Source organism: Equus caballus, chromosome 28, assembly GCF_041296265.1.
Source record: "Equus caballus isolate H_3958 breed thoroughbred chromosome 28, TB-T2T, whole genome shotgun sequence".
Taxonomy (NCBI): domain Eukaryota; kingdom Metazoa; phylum Chordata; class Mammalia; order Perissodactyla; family Equidae; genus Equus; species Equus caballus.
In genome coordinates, this window is record NC_091711.1 from 42,676,565 (window position 1) to 42,700,806 (window position 24,242).

Consider the following 24,242-nt stretch of genomic DNA (forward strand, 5'->3'; position numbering starts at 1 on the left):
CAAGCAAAATTGCACCTATAAAAAAATGCATTTCACATTTGCTTTGAGCTATGAAAATATTAACCTACTCTGACCTCTCCCGTACCAACTTCAGCAAACCCTGGGTCAACAGTCTCAACTTCCCAAAACAGCACAGGTGTCTCCAATTTCAGACCTGCTAGTCTCCTCTCTGCTGCCCATTAAATCAGTAGCAAGCCCACAAAATAAAAACAAAAACAAAAAATTCTACTAACTCATATAGGTATTTCTTTCTCCATAAAAGAATATTCTAGCAGACACAAAGAAACTAATATATATCAATATATAATTCTATTTCCTCTAAATGGCTATAATAAATGTCAAAATAGTTCAAGATAGTGATATTCTTGATATTATCTACCAAGACTTGAAAAATTGTAGTATCAATGAACTTTATATATTTCAATGAAAGAACAGAATGTGAAACTTACAGTACACCATGCCTAACCCTTAGTAGGCATTCAATAAATGTTAGTTCCTTTCTTTCCTTTCCATCAATTCTTACAGCATTTCAGTGAAATAGTGCCTGTTTATTATTACCCCAATATAAAGCAGGAGAATAGAAAGGTAATTTCCTGACTGACCACCCAGATCAGACCCTTAAAATTCAGGCCACCCAATGAGGATGACAGGATTCATTTGCAGAAGTTAAACTTTAATCTACCCTCTTCCTAGGCAGCAGTCAGTGTCAATTCCAAGGACTATGTTCCTACTGCTTTAGGAAGTGGGTCAACTGTTTTTCCTCGTAGCAATGTATTAACAGTTCCTGTTCTTTGCGACTGTGAAAGCCAGTCTCAAGAACCTACACTGCTCCTTAGTGCAGGTGCAGCAAGCGTCAAAGATTGCCATCAACCCAGAGAAGCCTATGCAGAAGTTCACAGGATTCTTGGTTGGGCGTTGTGGGGAGTACTGTCATTGTTTTTTTGGCTATCAAGTTCACTCTCCAAGTGATCCTAGTTTCCTGCACCAATACAGTGGGGTCTCCGCACACCTAAGAACATGGAAAACTAGAACTGCACGAACTAGCACTAGCCCTTACTTTGACAGGAAATGTTCTGACAGAAATAGGTTTGCAGAGCTCAGTGAAGCTGCCATCTATAGCTCTTTTTGCGGGCATCTGACACAAGACAGATATAGGAGCCAAAGCCATATCTGGTGTACTTTTGTTCAGGCCCTGCAGCTTAAGATAGGAACATAGGCATGCCGTGTCAAATCAAACTCTAGTGGTTACAGATGGACAGATTCTATCACCAGAAACAAAATTTACAGTTGTCAGTGACAGCCTGGCTACTGTCAAGACAGGCCATGTGCTGTATTGAGTCTGCCACTCACATAGGCTACTGAATTTTACAGTGACCAGAAGAATTAGCTGGCCTGTCACTTCCCACTTCCCCAAGCTGGTTTACATAATGGCTCCAATACAAGACCTTCTGCTCTCTAAGGACTGGATAATGGTGTGCGTGTGCATGTGTCTGAATTCATGGTCCTGTTCTGACTACCAAATTTTAAACTGGTTGGGCTGTTTCTTGGCATTCAATACTTCCTAACAAGATACTAGATGTAGTCTGCAACATTAGATAAATCAGGTGACAGACCATCACGGGGCCACGATAAGTGTTTCCCTAAACAATAATCAAATCTGATCTATTCTAGTTCCCTAGAACTGAAAATACTAACAAACGCCTTAGGAAAGGAGGCAGGAAAGAATAAAGAAACCTGGGACCTACCTTGTTTACAATTCCCACAGACAGACGAAATTCAATTCCATGCCAACCATACCCTTCGATCACTAAAACACAAACAGAAAAATAAAAGTTCATGCAATATAAGTAATTCCTTCAGTTCCTAACGGGTATTTGGTTTCAAAGGTAAGAAGCTGTTTCTTATCTCCTTGCTATCGTTTCCATGTGCACAACAGTGGCTGAGCTCTGTCACTGGCAAAAAGGCCCAGAGAGTTCGAGTTGAATAGGTAACACTAAGTGAGCACTTACTATATGCCAGGCACTGTTCTAAGTGCTTAAGTGTACTAATTAATTTAACCCTCACAACAACCCTATCAGATACTCTTAACTCATTTTACATCTGACAACTGACCTACACCTCTGAAAACTGCTCTTACTGGTATAAAGAAACGTCTTTTAAATAAATGTAGGTACTCTCAACCATCGTAGCTGGGCTGTCTCAATGGGTGAATCTACAAATTTCCATATTCATCCATTCATTACGTATTTCTTGAGTCCCCATAATGTGCTGAGCACTACACCAGGTGCTAAAGAAGATTCATTCTCTGCCCTTTAAGAGTTGAGAAACCAGTTGGGGAGTCAGACTAAACTACAAGAAACGGTTCAAGAAATGGAATATGCTATTACGAGGTACACTCTCTCTGTGCAATCATTCAGTAAAAAATCAATAATCTTTGGGAAAAGGAGAGAAAAGTTTCACACAGGAGGTGCCTTAAAGTTGGTCTTTTAAAAATAGGCTACATTAGCTAAGAGAGGAGCAAGCTCTTCAGGCAAGGAAACAAGAACAAAAGGCAGCAGGGACAGTAACGGTATATCTGAGGTCCTTCATAATCTGATCCCATCCAGTCTTACCAGCCTTTGCCCTGGCCACTGATCTCCCTCCTGCTTCCCATTAGCCATACCAAACTTCTTACTTCTAGGACGTACAATTTTTGATAGTTCCATTGTTTCTCCCATTGCCTGGAATGTTCTTCCCCACTTTTCCCTGGTGGGTAACAATAACTAATCGCAGTATACAAAACTCAATAAAATACAGCCACTGTTACAGTAATTTTTATAACTCAGAGTCCAACAGAAACATTTTCTACAGCCTTTTCCAATTCCCCAGAGTGAATCTACTTGCCTCTCCACCACACTCACATGGCATTTGTCCATTTCTCCGTTAGAGTGGTAAAACATTTTATTGTCCTCAGGTTTCCTTTCTTCTCTCTCTCTTACTTGTCTGAACAGCAAACATATAACTTGATACTCAAAGACCAAGCACAGTGTCTGGCACATAAGAGGTGCCCGTTATGTACTTGTTGACTGAAGGCCCAACAGACTCAAATTTACAAAATGAAAAACGGTAAGATTCTTCTAAAAAGTCAGCTCCTTTAGTACATTTAAATGACTCCGTTTCTTAAAATCTATTATAGGGGCTGGCCCCATGGCTGAGTGGTTAGGTTCGCACACTCTGCTTCAGCGGCCCAGGGTTTCGCCAGTTCAAATCCTGGGCGCGGACATGGTACCGCTCATCAAGCCATGCTGAGGCGGCGTCCCACATGCCACAACTGGATGGACCCACAACTAAAGGTATGCAACTATGTACCAGGGGCTTTGGGAGAAAAAAGGAAAAATAAAATCTTAAAAAAAAAAATCTTTTATACTTTTACATTTTCATGACTATGTCCGCTACATAATTACACCAACAATTCATGCACAAAAAAAACAAAGTGGAACCAGTAAAAACTATCAGCTGACTAGTTTTTGTTTCACAACAAAAAGAGGCCTCATCCATGCCAACTGAGAGAGAGAAATTAATTGAATTGATAATTCAGATATTGTGGCTGGTGACCTTTCTCACTGAAATGGTGCCACAGCTTTGTATACTGTATGTAAGTATGTTTTAATAGATATTTATATTGGCTTTAGTCATAGATCATAGAGGTTACAAATTTAGAAGTCCAATCATAAATCCAAGGTTTATTTATAGCAACTTTCCATATGGTAGGAGTTTAAGAAGGAAAACAGCAGCCTTTTTGCCTGCCGAACGCAGAGGGTAGCAGAGCGCCAAAGGAACAAACCCTCTCCTGACTCTGCTCTTGGCACTGCTTAGAGCAGAGGAAGAAATGTGCAGGGCAAGGAGGAGCCTCACTGAAAATCAGTCACCCAAAGCAAGGGGCATTTTGAATGTCTGTGCTATTCAAGGCTTAAGTATTAATTTTATACATGCCCATGATCATTTAAAGCACAATTTGTGGCTTGGAACTTAAAAAATGTTCTAATGTGCTAGTTTGTCCACATATTAATCGAGTCAGCCAGGTTTGAACATGCCAAGCTTAAAATACTCTCTAGATCGTTATGCAAAGGTATGAGCTCAATCTCTTATTCTCAGGAAAAGGAACTTAGTCAGGGGAGAATGACTAAAGCAACAGTACTTCAACGGAAGCCATAACAGAAAGTCAACTCCTACATGTTGATGGGTTGCTTTTTTAAAATATCTGAATAGAAATAAGATATAAGCTAATGAGAGATTTCTCAAAATTATTAATTTCAAAATGAGATCTTGGATTTCTAGTTCAAAGTTGTCAGAGAATGTATCTTGAAACTGATTACTACATGAGACTGTCTTATGAAAAGGTTGTTTTAGTCATCCACTGACTAAGCCCCTTCAGAATCCAAGTCGAACTCACTTTATATTGAAATGAATTACATTTTTATGTAACAGCATTATAAGCAAAGTTCTTTTAATCTTTTATTGGCTTTAGAGAAATGCCAATAAAACCTGAAATGACTAAATTTTTATAACTAAACCTCAGAAACTCATACATTCAACCCCTTCATTTTCAGTGGAGGAACCAGTACAGAAAGGGTTCAGTGACTCGATACCAGAAACACTGGAACCAGAATCTGATTAACAGTCCAATGTATTTATTCTACTACATACTAAACACACTGCTTTATTACGACAGAAAACGTTTGGGAAATTACAACAGAAGAAAAGTTTATATAACTACACCCAGTCCCTAACTGAAGAGAATTTTATTTTTTTGAGGAAGATTAGCCCTGAGCTAAGATGTGCTGCCAATCCTCCTTTTTTTGGTGAGGAAGACAGGCCCTGAGCTAACATCCATGCCCATCTTCCTCTACTTTATATGTGGGATGCCTGCCATAGCATGGCTTGCCAAGCAGTGCCATGTCCGCACTCAGGATCCAAACCAGCAAATCCCGGGCCGACAAAGCGGAACGTGAGAACTTAATCGCTGAGCCACTGGGCCGGCCCCTGAAGAGAATTTTAAAATTAGAGCGTGCCCTGAAGATCTGGAAATGCTGTCCCTTAAAAACTTGGGCAGTTGGGCCAGGCCAGTGGCATAGTGGTTAAGTTTACCTGCTCTGCTTCGGCGGCCCAGGGTTCACCAGTTCGGATCCTGGGTGTGGACCTATACACTGCTCATCAAGCCATGATGAGGCAGCGTCCCACATAGAAGAATTAGAAGGATCTACAACTAGGACATACAACTATGTACTGAGGAGCTTTGGGGAGAAAAAACAAAAAGAGAAAGATTGGCAACAGATGATAGCTCAGGGCCAATCTTCCTCAAAAAAAAACAAAAACAAAGCTTGGGCAGTAGAAAATTATGGTAGTTATTTTCAATGCTTTTGGCTCACTACACACTCACATAGACTCTTTGCTGGAAGTTTAACTTTAAAAAGTTTTCCTGGGGCTGGCCCCGTGGCCGAGTGATTAAGTTCGCGCGCTCCACTGCAGGCGGCCCAGTGTTTCATTGGTTCGAATCCTGGGCGCGGACATGGCACTGCTCACCAAACCACGCTGAGGCAGTGTCCCACATGCCACAACTAGAAGGACCCACAAAGAAGAATATACAACTATGTACTGGGGGGCTTTGGGGGGAATAGGAAAAAAATAAAATCTTTAAAAAAATAAAAATAAAAAGTTTTCCTGAGGGGTTGGCTCAGAGGCATAGTGGTTAAATTCGTGCTCTGTTTCAGTGGCCTGGGGTTCGCAGGTTTGGATCCTAGGCATGGACCTACCCACCGCTCATCAAGCCATGGTGTGGCAGCATCCCACATACAAAAAAAATAGAGGAAGACTGGAACAGATGTTAGCTCAGGGATGATCCTCCTCAAGCAATAAGAGGAAGATCGGTAAGAGATGTTAGCTCAGGGCCAATCTTCCTCACCAAAGGAAAAAAAAAAGTTTTCCTGGGGCCAGCCCTGTGGCCTAGTGATTAAGTTCACCACAGCTGACTTCAGCAGCCCAGGTTCACTTCCTGGGCATGGACCTATACCACTCATTGGCAGCCATGCTATGGTGGCCACCCACATACAAAATGGAGCAAGACTGGCACAGAAGTTAGCTCAGAGCAAATCCTCCTCAAGGGGGAAAAGAAAAGAGGAAGATTGGCAATGGATGTTAGCTCAGGGCAAATCTTCCTCAGCAAAAAAGAAAAACAAAAAAAGTTTTCCTTACATTCCAAAGGGGATGAGAATGTTTATAATCTAAGATAACGTTATCTTTATCTACTAAAAAATAAATTTCACACACAAAAAAAATAAGCAGTTTCATAGAATTTGGGGTCTTCTTTCAAACAAGCATCTCTTCTGAAAGAATGCTATTGTTTCATTTTAATTTAGGGGGGAAAGGATGCAAAGAATGAAAGGAAAGTAACAAAAAATGGAATGGAAGGGAGAAAAAGGAAAAAGAGGAAAGAAGAAAGAAAATCAATATACAGGTTTAACTCTGCTATCAAAAAAGGAGAAAAAAACAATTCCCAATTAAATGAATGAACTGTGGTTTTAAAGCAATCAGCCTCAACAGGATCTGGTTACATATCTCCTCAAACTGAACATCTATGAAAAAAATCTTAATCTCATTCTTCCTGATTCTCTATTTGCTCTTTTTTCCACTTGCAAGAAAGAACATTAAGTGGACTGGACCCCCTGGAGCAAGTAGGAAAGTCAGAAATGTCAATCTATGTAGCCTCCTCCAAGAGCTGGTACTGGTTGGAGGTAATGGAGCCTCAAAAGTAGAGTCGAGAGAGCCTACTGTGTTCCCAGATGTGTCTATAACCTCCTCTAGAAGAGACTATAAACCCACAAGGAGCAATATACTCTGCTGCCTTTCAAACCCACCGAGAATCTTTCCTTCCCGATTATCAGTTTAACTTGGATAGATACTTTAAAGAACAGTTACTGTAATATTTGATTAAGGCGACAAGGGAGAAAAGGAAAGAAGAGTATATACACTATGAAAGGAAGAAGGGAGGGAGGGATAAGGAAGGTCTGTGTAGCCTGCTGGTCAGCCCAGCTGCAGCTCTCAACCTCACACATGCTTGGTAAGGCGCTAGAAAATACAGGACATTTTACAAATGAAAAACTAAAGTCTTAAACCTTCCACTCATTCAAATTCTATCAAAGCTCCCAATTTTGCCTTCCTCTGCCCACACCCCCCAACAAGCCATGGAAGCATCTCCCATTTCACTGCGTATTAAGACTCAGACGCTGTAGCTCCAGACATGCAGATACACCTATCACTTTTTGAAACTGCAAAGCAAAATCCACTTTATAATTTTCAAGTACCTGAAGATCTATTTTCTTATGTGATTCTCCTTTTAAGGAGCTAACATGGCAGCAGAGAACAAGTGTGGGCTTTGGAGTCAGATCTGGATTTGTATCCCAGTTCCTACCTTTATTAGCCATACGATCTTCAGCTAAGTTACTTTACTTCCCTGAGCCTCAGCCTCCTCACCTAAAAAAACAGATGGATAATACCACCTAACTTGCAAAAAGACCATGAAGAGATGTTATTGGTGGTATATTCAAATATATAAACTGCTTTGTTGGTACTGGCTCTAGGTACCAAAAAAGCATGGATTTAACCAAAAGAAACAGTTCGACAGCTCACAATTCATTCGTTCATTTATTCAACAATTATTTAGTTAAAGCCTACTATATGCCAGTGCACTTACTTATGCCAGTGCACTTACTTATGCACTGTGGTTGCATAAGATAGATCTGGGATCAAGATAGACATAGATACCTGCCCTCATGGAGCTTATATTCTACTGGGGGAAATAGATAAGATAGTAAGTAAACTATACAGATCTTAAAATATAATGAATGTTTCAGAAAAAAGAAAAGATAGATCATAACAAAGAGAATCAGAAGTGTGTGGAGCAGAGGAGTTATAATTTTTAAACAAGATGATTAAGGTAGGCCTCATTGAGAAAGTGAGACTGAAGCAAAGATTTCACAGTGGTGAGAGACTTAGCCATGCAGATATGTAGGGGCAAGCATTCCAGAGAGAAGAGACAGCTACTGCAAAGGTCCTGAGGCAGAAGCAGGAGTGTCACCTTCAAGGAACAGCAAGAAAGATAGTGGGGCTACAGCAGAGCAAGCAAGAGGGATACAGTACGTGAGGTCAGAGAAGTGAATAAAAGACCAGACAAGTCAAGGCCTCATGGGCTTTTACTCAGAGCGGAGTGGGGAGCCACTGCAAGGTTTCTGAACTGAGGAGTGACAATAATCTGACTGAGGTCTAACAAGAACACTTCAGGCTGCTGTGCTGAGAATAAAGGAAAGGGTAGAAGCTGGGCAAGACAGGACAGTGGCTTAGACCACACTGGTAGCAGTAGAAATAGTGAGAAGTGGTTGATTTTGGATAAATTTTGAAGGTAGGTCCAGTAAATCTTCCTGGCAGAGTGGAATGGTGTATGACAGACAGATAAGAGTCCAAAGTTTGTTGTTTGTTTTTTCTTTTTTTTTGAGGAAGATTAGCCCTGAGCTAACTACTACCAGTCCTCCTCTTTTTTGCTGAGGAAGCCTGGCCCTGAGCTAAAATCCATGCCCATCTGCCTCTACTTTCTATGTGGGACGCCTACCACAGCATGGTGTGCTAAGCAGTGCCATGTCCACACCCGGGATTCGAACCAGCGAACCCCTGGCCGCCAAGAAGTGGAACGTGTGAACTTAAGCGCTGTGCCATCAGGACAGCCCCTGTTTGTTGTTTTTTTTTAAAGATTGGCACCTGAGCTAACAACTGTTGCCAATCTTTTTTTTTTTTTTCTGCTTTATCTCCCCAAATCCTCTCAGTACATAGTTGTATATCTTAGTTGCAGGTCTTTCTAGTTGTGGCATGTGGGACGCCGCCTCAACATGGCCTGACAAACGGTGCCATGTCCATGCCCAGGATCCGAACTGGCGAAACCCTGGGCTGTGGCAGCGGAGCGCATGAACTTAACCACTCAGCCACAGGGCCGGCTCCGAGTCCAAAGTTTTGACCAGAGCAACTAAAAGAGATGTCATCATAAGACAGGGAAAGCTGTTGCTGGAAAAACAATTTAAAGGAGGAAAATGAATAGTTTACTTTTAGTTCTATGCATGTTGAGTTTGAGACAGTTGGTTTTCCAACTTTTCCAACAGCTAAATAGGGTCAAGTTGATGAAATAATGGTTTTTAACATTTCCATTTTACTCTCTTGTAACAGATGATAAACCACAGGTTTAATTTGGTCTAGATGCTACAGTTTTATAACACATTAATTTCAGCAGTTACCATATACATGAAAAAAGAAATACTCAGTATAGTGTGATGGTGATTAATTCCCAATGGCTGACCATATCCTTAAAGCATAAAGATCAAGACTGAAATCCATTCTACCTCACAGTCAAGGGTATGGGGTCACACCTCAGCAAATGAAGAACAAGAATAAAATAGAATGAGCTCCTGGCATCTTGTTACCAACACTGAATTCTTCATCCTGACAGCAACTGGAGGATTCCAGTGATCCTAACATATCAACTTCAGTCTGACATACTCCTCTTGCTCTAAACACAAATTTTTCTCTCCTCTGTTCCCTGGAAAGTCCCAAAAGAAGAGAATGGCCCAGAGCCTGAGAACAAACAGCATCTAGGAAGAACAATACAGAGAGGAGCCTACAGAGGATTAGCACTATTCCCATATTCCGGGTCAAGGCCACTGGAGAAATCACAAAATCACACCATCTCAGGGTTGGAAAGGGATCATCATATGTCAACAAATATTTTCCAAGTGACCATGTGCTAGAGGCTAAGGATACATAGATGATTATGACAAAATCCCTATTCAAGGCATTGTGTAACAAGTACTTTAGTAGAGGAATTAACTGAGGGTTATGGAAATATAGAGGTGGGAACAAAAGAGCAGGTTTTCAAAATAAATTGCCAAGAATTAACTTAATCAGATCCACCATCTCCTATCGATTGTACATGCAGAAGACTCACATGGTGATTCAGGATAAGGAGAAAGCAAGGTTGCAGGCCTAGCAAGGCTGGGACTTGCGGCCTCTTAGAATCAGGGTCTTGTTCTCTTATGTGGTTGGTAAACAAAATAGTTAAAGGTGGTTACGATCATTTCCATCTCCCCTTCAATTCTTCTCCACAGAAAAACTGGGATCACAAGAAAACACTTTTCTAGTCCAACCATTCACTCAGTGCCAATCTCCAAATTTTACAAGCTAGTACCTAATCCTTTAAAATATTTGCTGAAAGAGTGCCTTCTCTTCACTTCCAAAAAGAAATTTTATTTAACCTAGGCTACTTACAGAGGTCTAGGTTACAACTTTAACTTCTAGAATAAAACTAACCATAACCACTTTCAATGCCATGTGACTCTTCCTGCGGCCCAAGCTCTAAACCCTCGACCTCCCAAGACTTAGGTGTCTTAGGAGTCTTTCTAGCTCTGAGTCTTCTGGCACCCTTACTCTTCACTTTACTGTTAATTGTGACTCGCAGGAATTCACCCACAAAGAACTATGGGAATATACTCTATGAAGCTACAAACCATATTTCATTTTCATTTTCCAAACAAAATCTTAAAGTCCTGTAATGCACAATGTCAAAGTGTCATCTGTCTTTACACATCTCCAAAGGAAAAAACTTATCTCCAACGTGACTTCTTACTTATTGGTAACCTCTCTGTACCCAATAAAAATAATCACAATAACATATTCTAGCAAACTACTGCTATCTCGGCAATTACAATGGAGTATATGTTTTCAATAGTGAGTCAGGCCCTGGGAGTGGTTTAGCACATGGAAATTCACCAGCTGGCATCTACAATTAGATTCAAGAAGACAAACGGAATTTTTATATCAGGTTTTTCCAAGAGTTAACTAGTTCTTAAATTGATTATACCATTCTGAAGTATTTACAGATGAAGTGATACAATATCTGGGATTTATTTTAAAATATTGAGGAGGAAGTGGGGAGCAAGATTAAACAACTGGTCACGTGTTGATAATTGTTGAAACTGTTTGATAGGTCCGTGGTGGTGGTTCATTTTATTTTTCTCTTTATTTTTATACGTGTTTGAAATTTTCCATAATAAAGATTTAAATTTTTTTTTCACTTATGTCACAATCTGGTGAACTTGAAAAACAAATAAAGGACAAAAGACTTTTGGGACCAATGAGCTCCATAAATCTACCAAAGTAAAAACTGTTTGTTTCTTAAGATATACCTCTATTCTAACACTTATTTCTCAACTGTACAAATATTTATTGAGCACAACTACCATATGCCAGGCACCAACCTGAGTCTTGAGGATACGATACCAAACTACATTCTCTCTCTCTCAAGGAATCAATTAGGGAATCTGCTGTTATAAAAGAGGCCAGCACATGATGTCATAGACCAAACAAGAGGGAGATCTAATCCAACTCCGGCCAATAAGGAAAACCTTCCCAGGCATCATCCAAATTAATTCTGAAAGATTCAACCCAAGAAACGAATCATTTCTTTTTGTCCACGTGGACTTCTATCATTTCACAGACTTTCAGATCAACATAAACGCCTGTTCCTTTATGAACTAATGTATCTATTTCTCTATAAAGCAGAAATTATCAAACTGTCATTCATTCAACACATATTTATTAAATACTTACCATGTGCCAAAATGTGCTAGATAAAAAAGGATAAAACATGGTCTCTGCTGTCATGGAGTTTACAATCTCAGAGCACAGGAAGACAAAAATAAGTAGGCCATCAAGCAAAAAACTAATCATAAACGTCTCTGAGTTATAAAAGAAACAAAGAAGGGACTTTGTAGGCAGAAAATATCTACTTTTTAGAAATGGTGATAAGGAAAAGTGGAAAGATCTAGAGACCAACAGATGATAACGTAACTGACTGAAGGGGAAAGAGGGGCAATCAGCACAGATAGAGGATGCATGCAACACAAGTCATGGGAAGAAATCTGGATTTTACTCTAAATGCAAACAGGAAACCATTGGAGGTGAGTGTTTTAAGGAGAGCAGTGACGTGATTCAGTTTAAGTTTTTAAGATTATTCCTGTGACTCTGGAAAGAATGGATTGAAGAGAATAATTTTTACCAAGAAGAACTTCAGGTGAGTAAAACTAAAACACTGAAATTGATTTTGGCCAGTGAAAATCATCTCTGCATTCCATTACCAACCTAAAATCAGTTTTTTTTTAAAGATTGGCACCCGAGCTAACATCTACTGCCAATCTTTTTTTCCTCCTCTTCTCTTCCCCAAAGCTCCCCAGTACAGAGTTGTATATTCTAGTTGTAGGTCCTTTTGGTTGTGCTATGTGGGATGCCACCTCAGCATGGCCTGAGGAGCAGTGCCACGTCTGTGCCCAGGATGTGAACTGGTGAAACCCTGGGCCACCAAAGCAGAGCACACGAACTGAACCACGCCACCAGGGGGCTGGCCCCTAAACCTAAAATCTTCTCAACTGCCCGACTTAGTCCAGGCTTCACCTACAGTTTTTTTTAAATGCTTACAACCAATAGGTCATGATCTCTGAGGAGATCTCTGGGGAGGTGAAATAAGCCCAGATGCCTGGGGGTTAGCATTCTTCTCATTCTCCAATTGCCAAAGTCAGACTAATTTTCATTTACTCATCTCCTATTCCACAATCAGCTTCATGACTGAAAGAGAGTAAGAGACTTCCTCGAGTGTTTCAGACAACAATAAACTTTACTGAACATCTGATAAGGAATGTAATTGCATAACTTTTCTTCTCACTGCCAGCTATGTTCCAGGTGGGAACTCCACTATGAAAGCAATTCTAATTTTCCTGTCCAAATTTGCCAGATCTCAGAAATCCGCCTAAAGCATCCATTTAATTCTGCTTAATAAAAGTTTCCTCATTCCAACGTCTAAACAAGAATAAATGTCTAACAGCATTTGTAATTGATAAGAAAAGAAAAATAAATTTCACTATCAATCCCTGGGGCATGTGGCTAAGCAATCTTAATAAAGGCAATAACAAACTAATTTATGCTCAAAGAGATTTTACTCAGTTATTTAAAAAAGAGAAAGGAAGGAGAAGCAAGAGACAGTACCAACATCTGCAGAATATCCATGAGCTTTACCTACATTATTTATTTCACTTAATCTTGGTAACATCCCCACAAGATAAGTATATCCCCATTTTATTGATGAGGACACAGACCCAGAGAAAGTGATACTAGCTCAAGGTCACACAACTGTTAAGAGGCTTCCATGGCCCATATTCTTTCCATTAAACAAATGTTTTATAAAGATGTAAATTATAGAAATCCTTCCATATGACCAATATGCTAATAGATAAATAATTTTATACACAATACAAGTGTGTGCTTCATCTGGAAGTCTAATCATCAACTCTAATATTTTTCAGTGAGAAAGTGTTTAGGATTCCCACTTGGAGAGAGACTACCAGAAAGCACCTCTGAAGAGATGAGGGAGTTTGGTGGCAAAAGCTATCAGAGTTATTGCTCTTAGTGGAGCCAAAAGAGCTCCTCCTTGAAGGCTCTATATACTTTCTTGGGGCTAGCAGCAGTGACTTCTAACAAAAGCTATAGGGGTTCACGTACAGGGACCATTCCCAAGTCCAGGAAAGTCTGTAAGTAATCAAGGGAAGTCATACTCAGCACTGTGTAGATGCAAAAACAAGTATTCTGTCAACGAATTAAAACCAAATAAGAGAGCATAAATGAAAGCACCTAACAGTGGCTAGCATACAACAGATACTCAATAAAAAGTAGTTTCTTCTACCCTCTCTTCCAAGTTACTTGTACAAAAAAACAACTAATTGTGCTAGATGGAGTCATAACATTTACTCATTAGCTGGGCAAACTGATGAAATGCTCTTTCTTTCATACCCAGCCAGACCGAGTTTACATATCTGGTCCCACATTTGCTAAGAACAGGGACACAACCAGCCACATCTCAGAAATTAGAAGTCTTCTCCTAAGGATTATTTTACTTTCCTCTTCAATCAGCAGCATAGCAAATGGACAGAAAGGTATCTTTAAAGCAAGTCTCCCCAACAGCTAAGTACAACACAACTCAGCAAAACTACAAAACTATCTACATTACAATCTGCAGTCCTCCATTTCTATGACCACTGAATGGTCATACACAACCTGGCATATTAAATCATTACTAAACCCCTCACACCAGGGCAAATTACTCTCCAACTGTTTCAATGGTTTAACGTTTGAAATGGAATGATCTTTTCTTTAAAAAATTCTTTTAGAAAAAATAAGTGGGACATCACCAGACTAAAGACCTTCTGCAAGGCAAGGGAAACCAGGAACAAAACAAAAAGACAACTTATCAACTTGGAGAAAATATTTGCAAATTATATATCCGACAAGGGGTTAATCTCCAAAATATATAAAGAACTCATACAACTCAGCAAAAAAATAAATAAATAAACAAAAAAATGGGCAGAGGATACAAAGAGACATTTCTCCAAAGAAGACATACAGATGGCACAGGAAAAGATGTTCAACATCACTAATCATCAGGCAAACGCAAATCAAAACTACACTGAGAGATCACCTCACACCTGTTAGAATGTCTATAATTACCAAGACAAAAAATAACAAACGTTGGAGAGGATGTGGAGAAAAGGGAGCCCTCATACACTGCTGGTGGGAATGCAAGCTGATGCAGCCACTTTAGAAAACAGAAGGGAGATTTCTCAAAAAATTAAAAACAGAAATACCATATGACCTAGCTATCCCACTACTGAGTATTTATCCAAAGAATCTGAAATCCAAAATTCAAAGAGACTTAGGCCCCTCATGTTCATTGCAGCATTATTCACAATAGCCAAGACATGGAAGCAACCCAAGTGCCTATCGACTGATGATTGGATAAAGAAGATGTGGTGTGTGTACACACACACACAATGGAATACTACTCAGCCATAAAAAAAGACAAAATCGTCCCATTTGCAACGACATGGATGGACCTGGAGGGTATTAGGTTAAGTGAAATAACCCAGACAGAGAAAGACAAACACAGTATGATTTCACGCATATGTGGAAGATAAACTAACACAGGAACAAAGAGAACAGTTTAGTGGTCCCAGAGGAGAAGAGGGTTGCCAGGTGGGCACAAGGGGTGAAGTGGCACATTTACAAGGTGACTGACAAATAACAATGTACAACTGAAATTTCACAATGTTATAAACTATTATGACCTCAATTTAAAAAAGCAATTCTTCTAAATCAATCCTATCATTTAGATGCTTCTGAGATTCATTCTCTGGGATTAACAATCTACCATAATTAAAGTTGAGATAATATGAAGTGGTAATGATTGCTGCAGTGACAACTGTAAGGATCAAATGAAAATCACAGGAGGGCCCTTAGGGGTCATCTTAGTGCTCTTATTTTACTAAAAAAAAAAAAAAAAAAAAACTCACACCACAGAGCTTAAGACAACTTGTTCAATATTACAAGCTTATTAGTGACAGAATAAGGATTTTTAAACCCCAAACTTACAGATGCCCCAAGTGACCAGCTGACCTCTAATAATAACAGCTGCCACTTACTGGATCATTACAATGTGCCAGGTGCTGTACTAAGGATTTACATATGTGATCTCATTTAATCTTACCAAAATCCTATGAGGAAGGCATTATCAAGCCCATTTTATAAAGGAGGAAACCAGGATTCAAGTCCAAGTCTGTCTGATGTCCAAGTCCTTAGTGTGGGGTTTTTTTGGTTTGGGGGGGTCTTTTTTGGTGAGGAAGATTGGCCCTGAGCTAACATCTCTTGCCAAGCTTCCTCTTTTTGTTTGGGGAAGAACCTGCAAACCCTGGGCCACCAAAGCAGAGCATGCAAACTTAACTACTACACCACCAGGCCAGGCCCTCAAAGTCCTTGGTTTTAACCATACACTATGCCTACTCCCATTCATTCATTCATTCACCAAATACTCACTAAGGAAGTGTAACATGTCAGGTACTGTCTCAGCCCCACGGATACTAGTGATGAAGATGAATAAGGTCCCTGCCCTCATACAGTTTATGGTAACAAGTCAAATAAGCACTTCAGGCACGACTGGTAATTGTTGGGGGAAAAAAAACAGTAATGTGAAAATAACTAAAGAGGCAACACTATGCAATCAATCATATATGGAAACACTAAAAATGTAAAAGACTACCAGGGCCAGCCCTGTGGCCAAGTGGTTAAGTTCACACACACTACTTTGGCGGCCAGGGAGGGTTTTGCTGGTTCAAATCCTGGGTGCCAACATGGCACCACTCATCAAGCCAGGATGAGGCAGCATCCCACATGCTACAAGTGGAAGGACCCACAACTAAAATATACAACTATGTACCAGGGGTCTTTGGGGAGAAGAAGGAAAAGTGAAAAGTAAAAATAAATAAAAGTAAAATCTGGGGCCGGCCTAGCGGTGCAGCGGTCAACTGCGCACGTTCCGCTTCGGCGGCTCGGGCTTTGCCAGGTCGGATCCCGGATGCGGACATGGCGCTGCTTGGCAAGCCATGCTGTGGTAGGTGTCCCACATATAAAGTAGAGGAAGATGGGCACGTATGTTAGCTCAGGGCTAGTCTTCCTCAGCAAAAAGAGGAGGACTGGCAGCAGATGTTAGCTCAGGGCTAATCTTCCTCAAAAAATAAATAAATAAATAAATAAATAAATAAATAAATAAATAAATAAATAAAAGTAAAATCTGGGGCCTACTCTGTGGCCGAGTGGCTAAGTTCGCGTGCTCCACTTCAGCAGCCCAGGGTTTCACCGGTTCGGATCCTGGGCATGGACATGGCACCGCTCATCAAGCCATGCTGAGGCCACGTCCCACATGCCACAACTAGAAGGACCCACAACTAAAAATATACAACTATGTACCGGGGGGCTTTGGGGAGAAAAAGGAAAAATAAAATCTTTTTGAAAAAAGTAAAATCTTAAAAACAAAAAAAGTAAAATCTTAAAAAAAAAGTAAAATACTACCACCTCATACTCATTAGGATGGGTACTATTAAAAAATCAGACAATACTTGGGGACCAGCCCATGGCCAAGTAGTTAATTTCACGCGCTCTGCTTCAGTGGCCCAGGATTTCACCTGTTCATATTCTGGCTGCAGACATGGCACCGCTCATCAAGGCATGCTGAGGCCGCGTCCCACATGCCACAACTAGAAGGACCCACAACTAAAAATATACAACTATGTACCGGGGGGCTTTGGGGAGAAAAAGGAAAAATAAAATCTTAAAAAAAAAAAAAAAAACCCCAAGTGCTGGTAAGGACGTGGAGAAACTGGAACCCTTGTGCTGTTGGTAGGAATGTACAATGAAAGTAAATTTAATCTTGAATAGCGAAAATGACTAAACAAGATACTGATCCCATCAGGGATAACAGGTATTTGAAACAGTATATTCCGAAAGGCAGATAAACTAAAGTCTTCTTTCTTTAGTATGACATTAATTTTAGCTTGGGCATAAGTTGAAACAGTTCTAATCAGAGAAACCTGTCAAGGAGGCTAACAGATCTTTCGAAATTAAACTATCAAGATTATACACACATGCAATTCCAATGCTCATTTCTTTTTCCTTGTTCCTATTTTCCTGTTAAATTTCTCAGTCAGTTCCTCTGATGTCTCAGCACAGAGACAAACTCTGACTACTGTACAAGTAAAGGCAGTTCATTAAGCTCTCTCACTGGACTCAGAGTGCTGGTATGGGACTTGCCTCCTCTTAAGTTTCTGGGCTATTATCAGATAGAAGCAACTCTTAATCTCCCTGGCTTCCTTTTCAGGAGAATGTGTCAAGAAAAGGTGGAGGAGAAAAGACCTAGGTCCACAGTTATCTAACTGTATTTTTATCCATTATGGACTCTGAACTGCATGTTAGTCAGCTTCCTGCTAGAATGTACCAACAATCTTCTTTGCTTTATTTACTAAACCCACCTGGTATAGATCTTACATTAGATACATGGAGAGAAAACAGTATTAGGTGCAGCTGTTACCCCCCTCCCCCCCCAATGAACTAGGATGTGAATATGAAGAAAAGCTCTTGGTGAAAAAAAAAGAAATGTGAAGTAAAAAAAGATAAATTAAAAGAAGGCACTATAGGAAGAGGAGAGTCTGCAAACAAGTTTAAGGCTGAATGACTCATTTGTATTAATCAAGGAGAGTTGTTTTGTAAAGGAGTTAAGCCTCAGGTTAACTTTAAAAATGGGCAAAGACCCAGTTTGTGGAATGGGAGGAAGAAGGCTGTTTGGAGAATTCAAGGCAGCCTGATCAAAGTCAGGAAAGTAACAATTATTAGTACAGAATGATAACCAGTGCTTTTTAAAGTTCTGGTTTAAAAAAACCTGTAATAATTCTGCTTGCGACCTATAAAAGTCTACATAACCAAATCTGATGAGGACAGCATACAGCTATAGACTAACGACAAGCCCTAGAACAATTTGGTTCTAGCAACCAAATTAGGCTAGTCCACTCATCCCTCAGAGATTCTAATTGGAAAGGAAGGAATGTGTCATTCCTATAGCTATACCAGAAGGATATTCTGAATGTTTTGCTTCCTCTCATCTGAGAAGTTATTATGTACAGTGTCTGTTACTAAGCCTACACTATTTTTCCACAGACAGCAGAGTGCAAATGCACAAGACAAAGAAATGGTAGCTGAAATAGATTCTAAGCAAGAAAAGCTTACCCAGCCATTGCTTTTATAAACCAAATGTAAATTTCATATTCATAATCAGCCGACACTTGTGTAATTCCTCACAGTTAACAAGTACCTTCTTTAAGCAGGGTTTCACACTGCTAGATGCTCAGTAACTCTTTGAATGAATGAATGAATTACCTCTTTTGTACTCAAGGTGCTACAGCCAGGAGAAGCCAAACAACTCCTTAAAACGACTGGGGTTAGAAAACTGCAGGAGGACGAAGGATGGGATATTTGCTTGCAATGGAGCGGCAAGAAGGCACGGTATTCATCCATTTACTCATTCAACAGAAACCGGAAGACCTATTATGAGCCAGGCACTCTTGTAGTGTGCGTATATGTGTGGGGATAGATCAGCTGTTGTTAGGGGGCCGGCCCAGTGGCACAGCAGTTAAGTTTGCTCATTCCGCTTCAGCGGCCCGGGGTTCACTGGTTCAGATCCCAAGCCATCAACCCATGCTGTGGTAGGCGTCCCACATATAAAGTAGAGGAAGATGGGCATGGATGTTAGCTCGGGGCCAGTCTTCCTCAGCAAGGAGAGGATTGGTGTCGATGTTAGCTCAGGGCTAATTTTCCTCAAAAAAAGAAAAGAAACTGTTAGAAACTGGCTGACCTCAACCAAATTTGGTTTGCAAAAATCTTTTGTTTAGTCCACATAGTGCTGACCCACACAGTATTTTTTTAATCAACTTTGAGATATAATTTACAATAAAATGCACACTTTTTAAGTATACAGTTTCAATGAGTTTAAAGAGTTTTGACAAATGTACATTCTTACGTAGTCACCACACCTAATCAAGAAAAAAACATCCCCACTACCCTATTCAGTCAACCTTCCCTCCCACCCTAGGCCCAGGCAACCAGTGATCTAATTTCTACCACTATAGTTTTGCCTATTCTAGAACTTCAATAGAAATGAAACCATAGAGTAAGTTCTCTTTGGTGTCCCACTTCTTTCACTCAATGTAATGTTTTTGAGATTCATTCACATTGCTGCATGTATTGACAATTCTTGTTTGTTTATCCATGGTTTATCTATTCACCTGTTGATGGCGTTTGGGTTGTTTCCAAATTTTTGGCTATTACGAATAAAGCTGCCATGAAGATTCATATGGTCTTTTCGTGAATACATGTTTTCATTTCTCTTAGGTAATAAACACCAAAGATTGGTTGCTGAGTTGCATGGTAAGTATGTGCTTAACTTAAAAGAAACTGACCAATTGTTTTCCAAAGTGGTTGCACCATTTCCCACTCCCCTCTCCCCAGCAGCAACATACATGAATTCGAGTTGTTTCACATCCTCACCAATACCTGGAATTCTCCATTTTTAAAAATTTTTAGCTATTCTAGTGGGTATGAAGCAGTATCTCACTGTGGTCTTTAATGTGTATTTCCCTGGTGACTAATGATGTTGAGCATCTTTTCATATGCTTTTAGGCATTCAAACATATTTTCTTCTGTGAAGTGTCTGTTCAAATCTATTGCTTAGTTTTTTTGTTTTGTTTTTGTTTTTGTTTTTGTCTGAGGAAGATTAGCCCTGAACTAACATCTGCTGCCAATCCTCCTCTTTTTGCTGAGGAAAACCAGCACTGAGCCAACATCCGTGCCCATCTTTCTCCACTCTATATGTGGGACGCCCACCACATCAGGGCTTGCCAAGCGGTGCCGTGTCTGCAGCCAGGATCCGAACTGGCGAATCCCAGGCCACCGAAGCGGAACGTATGCACTAACCACTGTGCAATCGGGCCGGCCCCAGTTGCTTAGTTTTAATTGGGCTATTGCCATATCATTGAGTTTTAAAGGTTTTTACATTTTCTGGATATAAGGCCTTTGAGATAGATCTATCGTGTGTGTGTGTGTGTGTGTGTGTGTGTGTGTGTAAATATTTCCTCCCAGTCTGTGGCTTACCTCTTCATTTTCTTAGTGTCTTCTGAAGAACAGAAAGTTTTACTTTTGACAAGGTCCAATTTATCAATTTTTCCTTCTATGGTTACTGCTTTTTGCGTCCTAAAAAATCTTGGCCTACCCCAAGGTCTCAGAGATTTTCTCTTACAATTTCTTCTATAAGTTTAATGGTTTTAGTTTGTATGTTTAGGTCTAGGAGCCACTTCAAATTAATTTTTGTATATAGTGTGAGACAGAGATTGAGATTCTTTTCTTTACATACCAATATCCAACTGTTCAGCAATATTTGTTGAAAAGATTATCCTTTCTCTATTGAATTATGTTTGCACTTTTGTTAAAAAATCAAATTGACCATACACACGTGTCTATTTCAGTACCCTTTACTGTGTTCTAATGATCCATATGTCTATTTTTACACCAATACCACATTGTCTTGATTACTCTAGCTTTGTAAAGTGTTGAAATCAGGTAATTTAATTCCTCCAAGTTTGTTCTTCCAATTCTAGATTGTTTTGGATACTTGAGGTCCTTTGCATTTTCATGTAAATCTTAGATTCAGCAGGTCAATTTCTATTAAAAAAATCTTCTGGGATTTTGATCGTGAACACACAGAATCTTCAGATTATTTTGGGAAGACTGGACAACTTAACAGTATTGGGTCTTTCAAAACGTGAACATGGTATATCTCCACTTACTTAGGTCTTCTTTAACTTCTCTCAGCAATGTTTTGTGATTTCCAGTGCAAAGGTCTTATATATCTTCCATTAGATTTATTCCTAAGCACAGAATTTTTTTAAAATTTAAATTGGTTGCCAACATTTTAAGATAGAGAAAAATTCACAATTTAAAAAAATCTAGATTTCAGTCTTCCCTTGGAAAAACCCCAGAAGACCAGCAATTGTGGGCCTACACTCCCATATGCCAACAATATACTAGAACTAAGAAGTGGCAACCATCTTTAGACAGGGCATATCCTCTCCAATTTGCCACAGTTCCTACCACTCCTTATTAAAATCCCTGATCTACCCAATTCCATTCATTTAAGTTACCTACTTGGAGCCTATAGTCAGTGAAAGGCTTAGGGGAACGAGGAGGAGTATGATATAATTAGATTTGCATTTTAAAACTCTGGCTTCAGTGCGGAGAATTGATTAGGGTCAGAAGGAAGGATGGAGGCAGTGAAACTGTTAATTTATTGAAGTGGTCCTGGAAAGAGCATGGCTTGAACTAGCTAGAATGGCTTTAGTAAAAGAAAAGAGAAGGTAACAAACGAGATAATATTTATGGAATGATTACCAACAGAAATTGATGACGGAATGAATGTGAGGAGGAAGAGCGAGATGTCAAAAACGACCCTTCAGACTTTGGGCTTCTGTAACTAGGTGGACAGAATTGTCACTTACAGAAATGGGGAACACTGGAGCAGGAACAACTTTGGCAATTGGAATGGAGGTTAAGAATTCAGTTTGGAATACAAATTTGAGATGTCTGTGAGACATCCAAGTGGAGGTGACAAGATGACTCCTGTTCAAAAAAGACAGAGATACACATTTAGGAATCATTGGCATATAGGTGGTATTTAGAGGTATGGGACTAGATGAGATCTCCTACAGAGAGAGACAATAAGAGGTTTTGAGGCTGAGTCCTGAGAAAATCCCACTCAGAGTCCAAGTTGAAGAAGATCTAGCAAGAGACTGAGAAAGAACGGCAGGAGAAGTGTAAGGAATGGATAAGGTACCAGAAGAAAAACTAGGAGAATATGTCATACCAAGAACATAAAATGGTTCAAGAAAGAAAGTGATCAACTATGTTAAAAATCCACTTGAGAGGCCGGCCTGGTGGCACAGCGGTTAAGTGCACACGTTCCGCTTTGGCAGCCTGAGGTTCGCTGGTTCAGATCCCAGGACATGGCACTGTTTGGCAAGCCATGCTGTGGTAGGTGTTCCACATATAAAGTAGAGGAAGATGGGCACGGATGTTAGCTCAGCGCCAGCCTTCCTCAGCAAAAAGAGGAGGGTTGGCAGCAGATGTTAGCTCAGGGCTAATCTTCCTCAAAAAAAAATTCCACTTGAGAGGTAAAAGAAGAAGAATGAAAAAGTCCATTCCTTCATTTATTAATCCATTCAAAAAATATTTATTAGGGGGCTGGCACAGTGGCATAGTGGTTAAGTCTGCACAATCTACTTTGACGGCCTGGGGTAGTTCGTGGGTTCGGATCCTGGGCACGGATCTAGCACCACTCATCAAGCCATGCTGTGGCAGCATCCCACATAAAATAGAGGAAGATTAGCAAGAGATGCTAGCTCAGGGCCAATATTTCCTCATAAAAAAATATATATATTTGTTTGTTTATTTATTAAGCACTTATAACATGTCAAGTACTGCTGGTGCTGAGGATACAGCAATAAACAAAATAAAGTCCCTGTCCTTGTAGAGACTATCATGTAGTGGGAGGAGACAGACAACAAATATATGTCAAGTGGTTATAAGTCCTGTGGAAAAAGTAAAGCAGGATGAGAGAAATGGGGAATGCCTGGGATTGGGGAGTGAAGTGGCTTTTTTATATATGGTGGTCTCTCTAATAAGGAGACATCTGAGCAAAGATCTGAAATAAGTGAGGAATAAACTCATATGAAGATCCAGGGAGAGAGTATTTCAGGCAGAGGGAATAGCAAGCACAAAGACCTGATGTGACCCAGGAACAGCAAGGAATCCAGTGGGATAGCAGTAGTGTAAGCAAGGGGAAGAGTGGTAGATCATGAAATTGACTCTGGAGAGCAGATCATAAGATCTATGATCTATGTGGAGAGCAAATCATAAAAAATGAAGGGCAGAAGCAGTAGATCCAGTTCAAAGGAAGCTACTGCAAAAATCCAGGCAAGAATAATAATGATAGTGTAATGGTCAGTTGTATGTATCAACTCCGTTAGGCTATAGTCCCCAGTTATTCAAACACTATTCTAAGAGTTGCTGTGAAGGTATTCTGTAAATGTGATTAGCATTCATAATCAGTTCATTTTAAGTAAAAGAGATTATCCTAGTTGATCTGAGTAGGCCTGATTCAATCAGTTAAAAAGGCCTTAAGAGTAGAACTGAGGTTTCCCAGAAGAAGAAAAAATTCCACCTGTGGATAGCAACTTCAGCTCCTGCTGAGAATTCCAACCCGTCCTTTATGAAAGCCTAGCCTATGGATGCCATACTTGCCTTGCCAGTCCCCACAATCATATAAGGAATAAATCTTTACAATAAATCCCTTTACATATATAGAGAGATAGATAATAGATCTATACAGACATTTACATATCCATCCTACTGGTTCTGTTTTTCTGGTTTAACCCTGACTGATACAGATTTTGGTATCTGGACGTGGAGTGCTGTTGTAACAAATACTTAAAAATGTAGAAGAAGCTTTGAAATTGGATAATGGGTAGAGGCTAGAAGAATTTTAAGAAGCATAAGAGTAAAGGCCTAGATTGCCTTAAAGAGACTGTTAGACTAATATGAACATCAAAGGCACTCCTGGTGAGAGCTCAGAAGGAAGTGAGAAGCAAAGAAGAGAAAGCCTATATTGTTTTTAGAGAAGACATATGTTATCATAA

The 24,242-nt window shown here is 39.9% G+C and overlaps 1 protein-coding gene across 4 annotated transcripts in view; it reads right to left on the reverse strand.

The window, feature by feature from the left end:
• MRTFA (myocardin related transcription factor A) overlaps positions 1–24,242 on the reverse strand; it is a 194,201-nt gene that overhangs the window by 157,633 nt on the left and 12,326 nt on the right. For all 4 annotated transcript variants that reach the window (XM_070253668.1, XM_070253664.1, XM_070253669.1 and 1 more), the window contains one exon: positions 1,746–1,807. The gene's annotated coding sequence lies outside the window, so the exon portion shown is untranslated. The remainder of the gene's footprint in view (positions 1–1,745; positions 1,808–24,242) is intronic.